Below are 12,611 nucleotides of genomic sequence, written 5' to 3'. Positions count from 1 at the left end.
CATCCTGGGACCCTTTTCCCTGCCGTGAATGTGCCGAGAATGACAGAGGTTAACAGGGAAGGAAGGGCCAGACACCCAATAGTTCTTAAAAAGAACACTAGGTCTCACCATTGCCCTCAACAGGGGATGGAAGGGGGTTTGATGAGGTGACAAAGGGGCAGAGAAACGCATCTTCCTACACTGGTTCGCATTCCACCCCTCTGGATGAAAGCCTCCCAGGAACTGTTGAGACAAGTGGGTAGTGTGCTCCCAGGGAGCCTGGCTTGTGAAATAGCTCACACTGTGGGCACCCTCTTAGGGTCAGGGGCCTGCAATGTGTCTGTGTCCTTAAGCCCAAGAAGCCAGCGCTCTAGCTTTGCTGGTCAGGATAGGTTAATTGAGGGGTGCGGCGCAGCCCCAAGTGCTCCATCATGCAGCATAATTATATAGAGGACAGGCTAGATTGTATGGCAAGGAGAAGGACCTTCAGGTCATCTGTGGACGTCGGTTGATCTGGGGTGCCGGTATGTTCTCCGTCCATTTCAGCCTGCGTTCTTATGGACTTCCTGGCCTGAAAGTTAAGTTTGGGCTGCTTGCCTAGAGTTCCCGCAGACAGCGACCACATCACAACATCAATCTGACCAAAGGCAGGTGGAGAGGCCAGTATCTGGAGTGGCAGGGAATACAGCCTGACCCAGCAAGAGAAACCACAAGCACGACGAGGTCCTCAAAGATTAGAGGCATCCGCCATGAGGGAATGCTGGTTTCCAGGAGGAGGGCAGTTATAAGAGTATTTCTCTATAATGAGAGGTAAATCGATACTGCTTATATTTCTGGAAATGTAGAATATATTAGAATGGGTGACTGAATCATGGCTTTTGTGTTTATGATTTATATAGCTCAAGGATACATGAAATACCTGAGCAAGGCATAGTACGTGTAGTAACCATTTGAAAGGAATCAAGTTCAAAAGAAAGGTACGATGAAAAAGCTGCATCTAAAAATTTAAAAAGTGATGCATTCAGTAAAATAAAACAACTGAAGGTTTTGTTTACTTAAAATGAGAACCTCATGAAGGACCTCTATACTTGTTATCTGTTAACTGTTTTTCTTGGTATACGAAAAAAAAGCTCTGGTATTCCAGGCAAGTGGTCTAGCACAATTATATTTGCATAAAGCAACAAGTAGCGTAAAACTAGGCAAATGAGATGAACCTACACAACAAATATAAATACTAAAATGCTCTCATTTACTTTAAGAGAAATTGGAGTCAAATGTTTTAAGGTCCTGAAGAAGGTGTCAAAAAAGAAAAAAAGCACCAAAACGCTGCGTCGACTGTTTTTGTAACTTTGACTTGTTCATTGTATTTTTTATATGACCACGTTAGGTGGTGTTTTTAACTATATGTGTGTTATTCTTTTAGATTGTAACCCAATTGGGAGGTAAACAATAAATTCCATGATCATTTTTAACATGACATAAATCGGTTGACTGGTATATTCATCTGTGTGTTTAATTTTATTAATTTTCGGTTCAGCTGTACATTTTGCCTAGTGTGTAGTTTAGTCCTTTGTATGATGATATAGGGAATTGTCCCTCCGAAGCTAGACCAGGTCTACTAATATTAATCTAGCTATTTCCAATCTGCTATTCTAAGAGTCAGGGACGTTTACCTTTTTCTATTTCCAGGAGGAGGGCACCACCAACTGCCAGGCCAGCGAGGAGGCAGCAGGGTCCAACCAGCCACAACAGTGCAGGGGGCCGCCAGCAATAAAGAGTCTGTAGTGGTGGTGGCGTTACAGGTGGGGTGGTCAGCTAGGCCCCGGGGTGGCCAGGGGACACCTCACCCTCAGGAATAGGTGCGGCAGGGAGGAAAGCTATGCGATGGGGGATCGGGCCGAGCCTCCCAAGCAGGGCCCAGGGACGCCGCCGTGCAGAGCCCAGTGAGGCCCAGGAGGTCGAGGTGGCAGCTAGTGCGTTCCCATGGCATAGGCCGGGGGAGTAGAGCAGGTGTGGAGAGTGAAGGTGCTGGGGACCGCCAAAGCGTGCCTGCTGCCACATGCGGTGACTCACCAATGCATAGAAGTGGATTTGTGGGGCCGTCCAGAATGATAACAGCAAGCGCCAGAGGCGCGGAGGGGGAAGCGGGCCGCTCGATGTACGGCAATCTGCCAGACGCTCCAGCAGTCAGGCTCTCAGCAGCGCGGTCCAGAGCTCCTGGCCTCTCTGGCGCATGCCCCCGCAATCGAGGCAGGCTGGATGGGTCCCCGCTCACGCCTCAATGTCAGCAGCTCCAGGTGGTGGCAGCAGGCAGCTTCTCCAGACCTCCCGGGCCGGGGGCTGGCCGAGGCCTGGGGCTGTCTCCAAGCCCAGCCCCCACACACTCAGCGACAGTCACCACAGTCCTCGCAGAGCGGCCCCCAGGGCGTGCAGCGGGCGTCAATGGGGCAGGAGTACAGGACGCCAGGCTGATGCAACAAGCAGCAGGTATTAAGCACAGTGGCAGTGGGTTCAGGGCGGCCAAAGCACACCTCTGCAATCAGTAACAGAGCAAAAACACAACGCAAGAAAATTCTCAAAGCTTTTTAATACATGTAGGTACATTTTAATAAATAAAATAGCACCAAAATCAGCAAAACCAAAGTTAATATTTTTTTAAGTTTCTAGTAAGCGCCTAACGATCAAAGTGCCATCCATGGGTATCTGAGGGCATAAGATGGGGTCAAAGTCAAACATTAAGGCTGACTGCAATAGAGCGCAGTTTGAATGCAAGAGGTAGATTGGGCCCAGTCACAGCTTGCCTTTGGACTTAATGATGGTTTGAAAAGATGGATATCCCAGCCGAGGAGGTTGACATCGTTGATGGGGAGCTAGTCCTCATCAAGCCTAATGAAGATTTCGATCTTCCACCTTTAAAGTTTTTCTGGCGCTTGGAATCACCAAGCGGGACAAGGATGCAGGCCAGATACCTTAACCAATAGGTCCAGCTGAAGAGGATTCACTGCTGAGGAGAAGAACATAGTGAGAGTTACTGCGAAGTCAGGCTGACGGCGATGCACTTTGGGTGGATTGGTTGAAGGTAGGTCCTAGTCTTCTGTGGGTTCTTCCAGGTTTTAGGATTAGGCAGGAGCCCATTTCAAAGGGTCCAGGTCTTGGTGGGGGCTCCATTTGGCGGCTTAAGACCCATTTCAGCAGAGGCTGGAAGCAGGGTTCAAGGCCTTAAGAGCTTGTTATGTCTCCATAGCTCACACAGGAGGCCAACCAACTAGCCTTGGGAGTGGCGCTAGTGGTCCTGGGTTCATGGACCAGGTCCAGTTCTCCTTCATCAGACAGCAGGTCAACAAGGCAGTCCATTCTGCAGTAGGGGAGAAGGGCAGTTCATCTTCTGAATCTCCTACAGAACTAGGAGTTTACTGAAGAGTTGTTCTGGTGATCCAGTAATTATACCTGGTGCCAGCCTTGGTGAGTAGTAGACACCACACCCTACCCCCACATCTGGTTCTAGAAATGTCTTCTCTTTCCATGTCCTTGTTGCAAACTGCTGTGCTGTTATGTGCAGTTTGCTTCCTTTTTGACTTGGCATATAAAACTAGTTACCAAACTTTAAACTCCCTTTTATTACACATGTCACTTCTAAGGTAGGCCCTACATCTGGCTAGTGCCAGGTTCCTTTGTGTGTTCTTGAGTCAAACCCTATGAAGTACCATATCGCCTTGTTTATCCTGAAAAACAGAGTGTGTTATCCAAAACCATCACCCTGAAGCAGGCGGAACCTACCCCTGATGGGCCAGTGACCACAACAGTCAGGGGGGGAAATGCAGCAACAGGGAATGTTGCTGCACCACATGCACCTGAGGGGCAGAACCCAAGGACTGCAGGAGAGTGGGGAGCTGAGAGAGTGAAAGTGGGGAAGCGCCTGTGGCACCCTAGTGCAACACAGTGAGGCTCATCTGAGGCAAGCAAAGCTTGAGCCCTCTGAAGCGATATGGAAGGAGGACCTCATCGTGACATGGCAAAGTTGCACAGTGATGGCGCCATGAAAGTTGCCGGCACCAAAGGTGAGGAGCGAGTTCAGCAGTCGGTGGAGGATCGACTGGGCAGGCCAGTGCATCAGTGCAGGGGGTGCCTCAATGCTTAAGGGAGCAGTGAGAGAAGGAGAAGCAAACCTCTGCCCCCACCACAGAGCAGAGCAGAACTGGGAGATGGCCCACCTTGGCCGCGTAGGCTCACTGGAATAGGCCAGTGCGATAGACTGCGAAACAAAGGCGGTGCAACTAAGCAGGCTGAGGCCTGAAAGTCGCCGGCCCCGAAGGTGAGACGTGAGACCAACAGAGGCGGGGGATCGACTGGGCGGGCTGGTGCTGCAGAGCGGGGGCCTCCTCCTCGATGCTTAAAGAAGCAGTGACCAAAGGAGGTGCCCGCACCCACCCCAGACTGGAAAAAAATAGGGAGCCGGCCCGCCGCGGCTGCGCAAGCTGCAGGAGAGGGCTGGTGTGGCAGGTGATGAAACAAAGACATTGAATCTGGGCAGGCTGAGGACTATTCTGGGCCTGTGCTGGCCTGGGATTGCCCCCGGAATGCAAGTGCCCCGCCCAGACACCACCTGGGGAACACACGCATCCTGAAGTCAGCAACTAGATGCCTGTGATTAAATATAGAGTCGCCCCACATTAGACCAACCCTGAGAATCAAAGCAGCAGTGCTGAGGCCGCACCACAGGTGTCAGGCAGCAAATGAACAGGCCTGGTGTTCCGCTGGAGGAGACAAAGGGAGAGACGCCAAGAATCATGGGTAACGGCCCTGTAGACATGCAATGCCTCCCCCAACCAGTGTGCTGAAAAGAGACCTGGTGTGGCAGCTCACTGGCAGCAGATATCGTGCACAAGATGAAGGCGCACCATGGGAGGCTACCATAAGCCTGGGCCCTACCTGGTGCGTGCCCGCCAGTCTACACTGCCACACATAACCTGACATTGGAGACAACCCCAGCACCAGATGAGAGATTGAAGGCGACACAGTGTCCACACAAGGGGCATCTGAGATGCTATGGATAAGGCACTGGCACCATACCCTTGAGCGCTGTTTCCCCGCCTGACAACACAAGGCGAGACCCAGCAGAAGTGCAACACATGAAGTGCACGCCATCTACCAGAGGAGCTGTCTAACTCTCTCCTGGAAGCGATATTGGCACTTGGGAGTGACGGAATCGGAGGAGAATAAGAAAAGGAAGAATCAGCACACACGTGCCATAAAAGAATGCGGACTTACTGACAATAAGTAAAGGACACCAGTGAGACTTTGAGTCTCTCTGACCTCGCACAGTCAGGGATTGCCCTAATTCAAAAAAAGCCTGTGCACGCCATCTACCAGAGGAGCTGTCTAGCTCTCTCCTGGAAGCGATATTGGCACTTGGGAGTGACGGAATCGGAGGAGAATAAGAAAAGGAAGAATCAGCACACACGTGCCATAAAAGAATGCGGACTTACTGACAATAAGTAAAGGACACCAGTGAGACTTTGAGTCTCTCTGACCTCGCACAGTCAGGGATTGCCCTAATTCAAAAAAAGCCTGTGCACGCCATCTACCAGAGGAGCTGTCTAGCTCTCTCCTGGAAGCTATATTGGCACTTGGGAGTGACGGAATCGGAGGAGAATAAGAAAAGGAAGAATCAGCACACACGTGCCATAAAAGAATGCGGACTTACTGACAATAAGTAAAGGACACCAGTGAGACTTTGAGTCTCTCTGACCTCGCACAGTCAGGGATTGCCCTAATTCAAAAAAAGCCTGTGGACGAAAGCCCAACTGAGCACCTGCATGCCTCTGCGCAGTAAACACTGGGGTGTACTTCAACACACAGAGTTGCACAGCACACCCCTCCCACAGTTAGACTTATCAAACATGATAGTTGCCACTGCTTGGCCTTACAGTTTGGGTGAGCATTGACTGCGAGATCACCCTCATAATATTGCATGCAACTTAGTTGCATCCTTAACCCCTTATAAGTTAACTCCATCTTCAGAAGCTCTAGCTGGCATCTCAGCCATCAATACCATTCTCAACCCCCCTACAAAGGGTACTACAAGATGCACTCATGGCACAGACTAACACTATATAATGGAATGTGAGGGGCATGCATACACCTACATGCAGGTACTTAGTATATGCATATCTCCAGTGCAGACATATACACATAGATTTTTTACAGGAAACACACCTCACCCAAACTGAAGCATACCGCCTCCATAAACGTTGGCGGGGACAAGTATATAGTACAGATCACTCTTCCCAGGCAAGGGGGGCACTGATATGGATAAAGGCGGGTGTCTCGCACATAGTAAAAGAAGTGGTCACAGACAAGGAGGGGAGAAATGTATTTTTGAAAGGCAAACTAAATGGGCAAGCGCTGCTTATGAGCTCCGTGTATGCCCCGAACATGGATCAAGCCTTATTCCTTAGAAAACGTACAGGAGTGCTCGCTGGATGGAGTGGACATCCCTGGCTTATAGGGGAGGACTTTAATGCAGTCCCAGATGTAGAATTAGACTGGTCACATCCACCCCTAACATGCACCACAGCGACCTCCAATGTGCAAACCCTGTTGGAATGGCTCACAAGCTGGGTGCTGATGGACCTCTGGTGAACTCTTATCCCCACTACACTAATTTACTCATACTACTCCCCTGTTCATGATATGCATGTCAGACTTGATAGCATTGTGCCAGCCCTCCTCCCACCCATCAAACACATCAAATACCTGGGGTGAACACATTCAGATCATGATCCCCAATTCCTACAGCTTACATGGGACACAGGAACCCCACAATTCCCATGTGGTGCCTATACCAGCAGGGTTAGAAGACCAGGCGCTCCACTCCTCCCTAGGGAAGGCAATACACAAGCACTTTGAGATCAATGACCATTCCACTGATGACCTCCTCCTCGAGAGGGATGCCTTTAAAGCAACTTTAAGAGGGCATTGCCTGGGGGCCACCTGGAACATATGTAAACAACTAAATGAAATTCTCAGCATAGTAGAAAGGCAGCTAATGTGCCAGGAGCTAAAGCAGTTAGAGGGAAGCAGGAGTACAAGAAAACTTGACACACTACGGGCAGAACACACAGACCTGCTAGAACAGCTTTGGTGCCACAACTATAAAGTGCAGTAAGCACCTGCACACACCACAGCATACCATGTGGGTAAAACACTACCATGGCAATTGTGCTTGGAGCAAGCACACCATCCTATAGCTGCCCTGAGAATTGAAGCAGATTTGACTGTGTATACACAAAACGAAATACACACTGCAATGACGCACTTTTATACTACATTGTACCTGTCCGTGGGGTCCCAAGAAGAGCGGCAACTCACCACGTTCTTAGAATCAGTGCACTTACCAGTAACCTCATGGGAACAGAGGGAGCTGTTACCCCATACACACTAGCCCTGCCACTGGAGGGTATACCCAAAAGCACCATAATCACTACAGTGATCCAAGAAATAGGACACCTATACTGTGAGGGCATGCTAATCTCATACTCGACTCTGGTGGAAAAGGAGGAACTGCCCCCCACTCAATTTCTGCCCTACCACTCCCTCTTGGAGGCGCTCACCACTAAATGGGGAAACTTTACCACCACACCAGTGACACACCTCACCATACAATATATGCACATTATGGGACGAGGGGGTCAACTCACTAAATGGTTCGCCGCATCACTCAGGCACCACACTCTGGCCAACATGTCGACCCTCTGTCGACCCTCTGTCAGCAATGGGAAGCGGACATTGACTGCCAGCTCACGGACTCTGAGTGGTCCTCGGTACTAGCAAGCCCAACACAAGTCCCCATGAACGAAAGCCTATGCCTAATCCCATTCGATATCTCTCACGGAGCATATGTCACACCCATGAAAATTAGACAATACTTTAAGCGCCAAGATGCCGAATACCCCAGATGTACACAAACCGATACAGACCTACTAAATATGCTGTGGGAATGCCCCACCATATCTGACTACTGGACAGCAATAGAAGACTTCCTATCACAATGCACAGATTGAACCCTTTCATTCGAATGGCACACATACATTCTACATCTATACCATTGAAACCGTAACAACAGAGTCACCTCCAGGTTGCTTGACCTGGGGATGACAGTAGGGAAAAGATTAATCAAAAAAAAGGTGGAAAGCCCCTGAACCCCTCGCGCATACTAATGTGGAGACACTTGATGCTCAGCAGGGCCAAAACGGAAAGTGTGACACTCCACTGTGAGGACACGCTAGGGATTCACAAGGTCCCTCTTGCCACTAGTTAGGACGCAATATTGACTGCTCTGACCCTTGTCCAGAATGACAACACACCACTTACGACCCCAGTGGATGCTATGCTTAAATACATACACTACTAAAATGGGAATGACATGCCAGGAAGATAGAGAACAAAAACACACTCACACACATGCCCCTCACCAGACAAACAACCGTTGCCTAAACACCAGCCAGCTGCATCAACTCCAGGAAAGTTACGACTGGGGTGCCGCAGATCCAGTTCCATGGTTTAGATCCATTCCCTATTAAGAGTTAATTTGTCACCATTTCATTACAATCAGCCTCCACAGTTCACAGATGTGCCAAACAATATGCAATCAAAGCACAGACATGTAACATAAGCCTCAATAACCGCAGTATGGTTGCATCAACTGATAATCTATGAGGCAGTTCGGCCAATTGTAGAAAGCATTGTGAGATGCAAACTAAGGCTGCAAATTGTATGGAAAACTGTGGATGAACCGATGTAAAGTATATGGTATGTCTAAACGATTGCTATAAATTTTGGGGCAGATGTAGGTATCCAAATACCGGTTGGTAACGGCCGAAAATACTGATTTTCATCCGTTACCGACCGGTATTTGGATACTGAGGTGTAGGGCATTAAAAAATACAGATTCGATAATTTTACCGAATCAGTAAATTTACCGAATCAGTAATTTTACCGAATCGGTAACATTACCGAATCTGTATTTTGAAATGTAGGTAGCACTGTAACCAGTGCTACAGGGCTTTAAGGATTCGTTATTTACCACCAACTATTAGTTGGAGGTAAATAACGAATTCCTATGTAAATGCAAATATTTGCATTTACACCTGTGCCATGTGACAGACATACATGCCCTTAGGCCATGTATGTGTGCCACATGGCACACAAGCACTAATCTGGGGTGCAACAGGATGTCAAAGTGACACCCTGCCACCCTTTACTTTTTCGGTATTTACCGAATCGGTAATTACCGATTCCGTAATTGACATTCATTCCTATGGGCCTCCAGGCCGATATGAATGAATGGCAAATACCGAATCGGTAATTACCGATTCCGTAAATCTCAAATCTTACCGATTCTGTATTATTTGCCGAATTATTATCTACATCCCAAATACCGATTCTGAAATACCGAATCGCCAAAATTCAGTGTTTTAGAATCGGTATTTTCGGATTACCTACATCTGGCCCTATATGTTAGTAATTACGTAACGCAATATTTCAAACAAATTAACAGACTACGTATGGTTAATATGTTCTACGTTTATTGTGTGATTACTTAAAATCATTACAATTTACATAAAGATAAAATATCATGAAATGCTCAACGAAAATTGTCACTGAACTATAACAATCAATGTTCACGAGGCAGTGACAGACAACATATGATTAATAAAATACCAACCGTATAAAATGTGATACGCAAATGGGTCTTGGGCTAAAGTGCTGACTGCTGTACCGCAGACGAGAGTTCTTCTGAGTTCTTCAAGTATCATAGTAGCGCTTCCCGAACAGACATGGATGTCTTTCTGAGTGCCATATAGCCTTATAAGAATTCTTAAACAGCAGCCATCAGCGTTCGCTGCTTAGTGGAGCTTAGTCCGCACAGTTAATCTGAAGGTGTTGCAGTGACTCAAGTCACTTATTTAAAGTGCTGAAGTACCTAGAAGAATTGGGCCTGTAAAGTGTATCTGTTTAATAAAAACAGATTTAAAAAAATGTAAGTGCAAATGTGGCAGGGCACATCCTGGCCCTAGTCCTTTGTGTCACTGTCTGTGTGGAATACATAAACTATGAAAGCAGAGCCATTCACACTCATGTGACCCAGTACACTAGCAGAAGGCACAAATGGTTAGCACTAGAAAATGCCAACTTTCTAAAAGTGCACAAAGAAAAAATGATGGATGTAATGCTGAACAATGTCAAACGCACAACAGTGTAGAGATCTGGGCCTAAATTAGTCAGTTATTTGCTCACTATGACATTCCAGTTTGGACACAGCCATCTGCAAATCAGTCTTGACCCTGCTCCCCATGAGAACTGTCCCGCCCAAACTGCCAGGCCAGGTCTTTCCCAGACTGGAAACAAGCATCTTAGGACATGTTTTGGAGTTCCACCCCTCATCAGCCAGGATAGATTGACTCTGGTGCCATTGTGAGCACATGACCCAAGTCTTGGCATACCCGTCCCACTTAGGGCAACAAATGCAAAAGGAAAAAATGATGGACGGAATACTGAACAATGTCAAACACTCACTCCCAGTTTAGACATCTAGGCCTAAATCCTTTGTTTTTTTCTCTCCTTCTAATTCCAGGTTTGGCCCATCCATATACAAATAAGTCTTGACCCTGCTCCTTTGGGAACTGTAACATCCAAACTGCCAGGCCAGGTCTTCGCCAGACTTTAAAAAAGCATCATAAGCCCTGTTTTGGTGTATCGCCCCTCTTGAGCCATGATAGCTTTACTCGGGTGGCCTAGTGTGCATAGTAACCACATTTGGGCATACCTGTCCCACTCAGGGCGAAAAATGCACAAAGAAAAAACAATAGACGAAATACTACATAATGTAAATCACTCACTCCCAGTGCAATGATCTGGGCCTAAATCCATTGTTTTTTTGCTTGCCTTGTAAGTCCAGTTTGGACCAAGCCATATGGAAATCAGTCTTGATTTTGCTTCCCATGGAAACAGTCCACCCTGAACTGCCCGGCCAGGTCCATTCCAGACCAGAAACAAGCATCCTAGGGTGGGTTTTGGAGCATCACCCCTCATCAGCCAAGACATCCTGACTCTGGTGACATGGTGAGCAGGGGTCTGTCATCTGGGAGGACCTGACTTGTGACTAGACTGGGGTGGCATGATAAGCAAAAGAACAATGGATTTAACCCATATCTGTGACTGGAGGGTGAATGTTTGATATGCTCAACAATCCGTCCATCATCTTTTTGTGTGGCTATAACTTTCTAAAGGGGGCATTTTCAGAATTGTGACTTGAAAATCTAACTTCACCAGAGGATTTTAAATTCATTTGAGTCTAATCAGCATATCTCTATCAAGCCAAAGTTATGACATATTAAATGTAATAGGGTATCCTTGTGTTAGCCATTGGGAGAGATAGGCCTTACATTAGTGAAAAAACATAGGATATTTTCACTGCCAATTTGAACTCTTGTGTTCTCTTTTATAAATACAATGTACCTTGCCCAATGAGCCTTTAGGGCTACCTTACTGGTGACTTATAAGAATTCAATTAAAAAGGATGAGTCTAGCATGGTAAAAGGTGTGTTTTTGCCAAATCAATTGGCAGTTTATAACTGTGCTGCATGTTTTAAAAGGCTACTTTAGTGGATAGCACAATGAGTACTGCTGCTCACTAACAATATTTAATTTATAGACACTAGCTACATATAGTACCATTTTCTGGGGATTTACAAGTAAATTAAATGTGCCAATCTGGTGTAAGCCACTATTACAATGTTTTAAAGAGAGTGCATAAGCATGTGGGTGCTGGTTAGAAGTGGTAAAGCCCTATAAGCCAACAACAATTAATTCAGAAAAACAGGAGGGGTTGAGGCAAATAGTTTGGGAGTGAGCCTGCAATAAACCTATTCTGTTTAAGTTGTATTAGAATCTATGATCAACTCAATGGCATAAGCAGTTGGTAATCCTCAGAGGTGTATTGTAAGTTCAAGCATTATAAACTTATTTAAGGTAAAAAACACAGCACAATAAAATTCCCAAATCAATTTAGAACAATAGACAAAATGCTAATGAGTAAAATGACATAAGGATCAATAAAATAGTTGACAGCCAACTAGAGAAGTGAATTTTGTAATACTTTTGCACAAAAAGGGCCAAGAAACGGTACAGTGCCAAGTGCAACCAATAATTTGCGGTTGACCAAGATCTAGGCATGATTTCATGCTAAGCACTACAGAACAGGGTGTCACAGGCAGTTTTCATCTTGGGAATTAGTCCCTGAAATAAGTGTCAACATCTTCCACCTGAGCCAGGTACAAGAGTGTAGTTGTTGAGGGTCCTTCAAATTCAGATACATCATCATCGAGTTCCCAGTGACTCTGTTGATTTGGTGATAAACATTCTGAGAGGGACAAACCTGTTTTTCATAGCCATAAGTTCCCTTCACAGGTCAAACGAATTTGCCGGCTAGCACTGTTCTGAGGTTTCTACATTTGAACATGGGGTCAAATATACTGTTATTTCATGCAACACGAGTGCTGTTTTGTATGAAAGGGAGAAAACAGGACAGCAATATAGCTACAAAGATATGGCCATGCTGCTCTCTTTCC

The 12,611-nt window shown here is 46.7% G+C and overlaps 1 protein-coding gene across 1 annotated transcript in view; it reads right to left on the bottom strand.

The window, feature by feature from the left end:
* The window catches only part of LOC144813832 (solute carrier organic anion transporter family member 1C1-like), a 490,557-nt gene that overhangs the window by 463,201 nt on the left and 14,745 nt on the right, over positions 1-12,611 (bottom strand). The gene's annotated exons all lie outside the window — the stretch shown is intronic.

This window comes from Lissotriton helveticus, chromosome 1_1 (assembly GCF_964261635.1).
Source record: "Lissotriton helveticus chromosome 1_1, aLisHel1.1, whole genome shotgun sequence".
NCBI classification, from domain to species: Eukaryota; Metazoa; Chordata; class Amphibia; order Caudata; family Salamandridae; genus Lissotriton; species Lissotriton helveticus.
The sequence above is the reverse complement of the archived record's forward strand: the minus strand, read 5'-3'. Positions and strand labels throughout refer to the sequence as shown.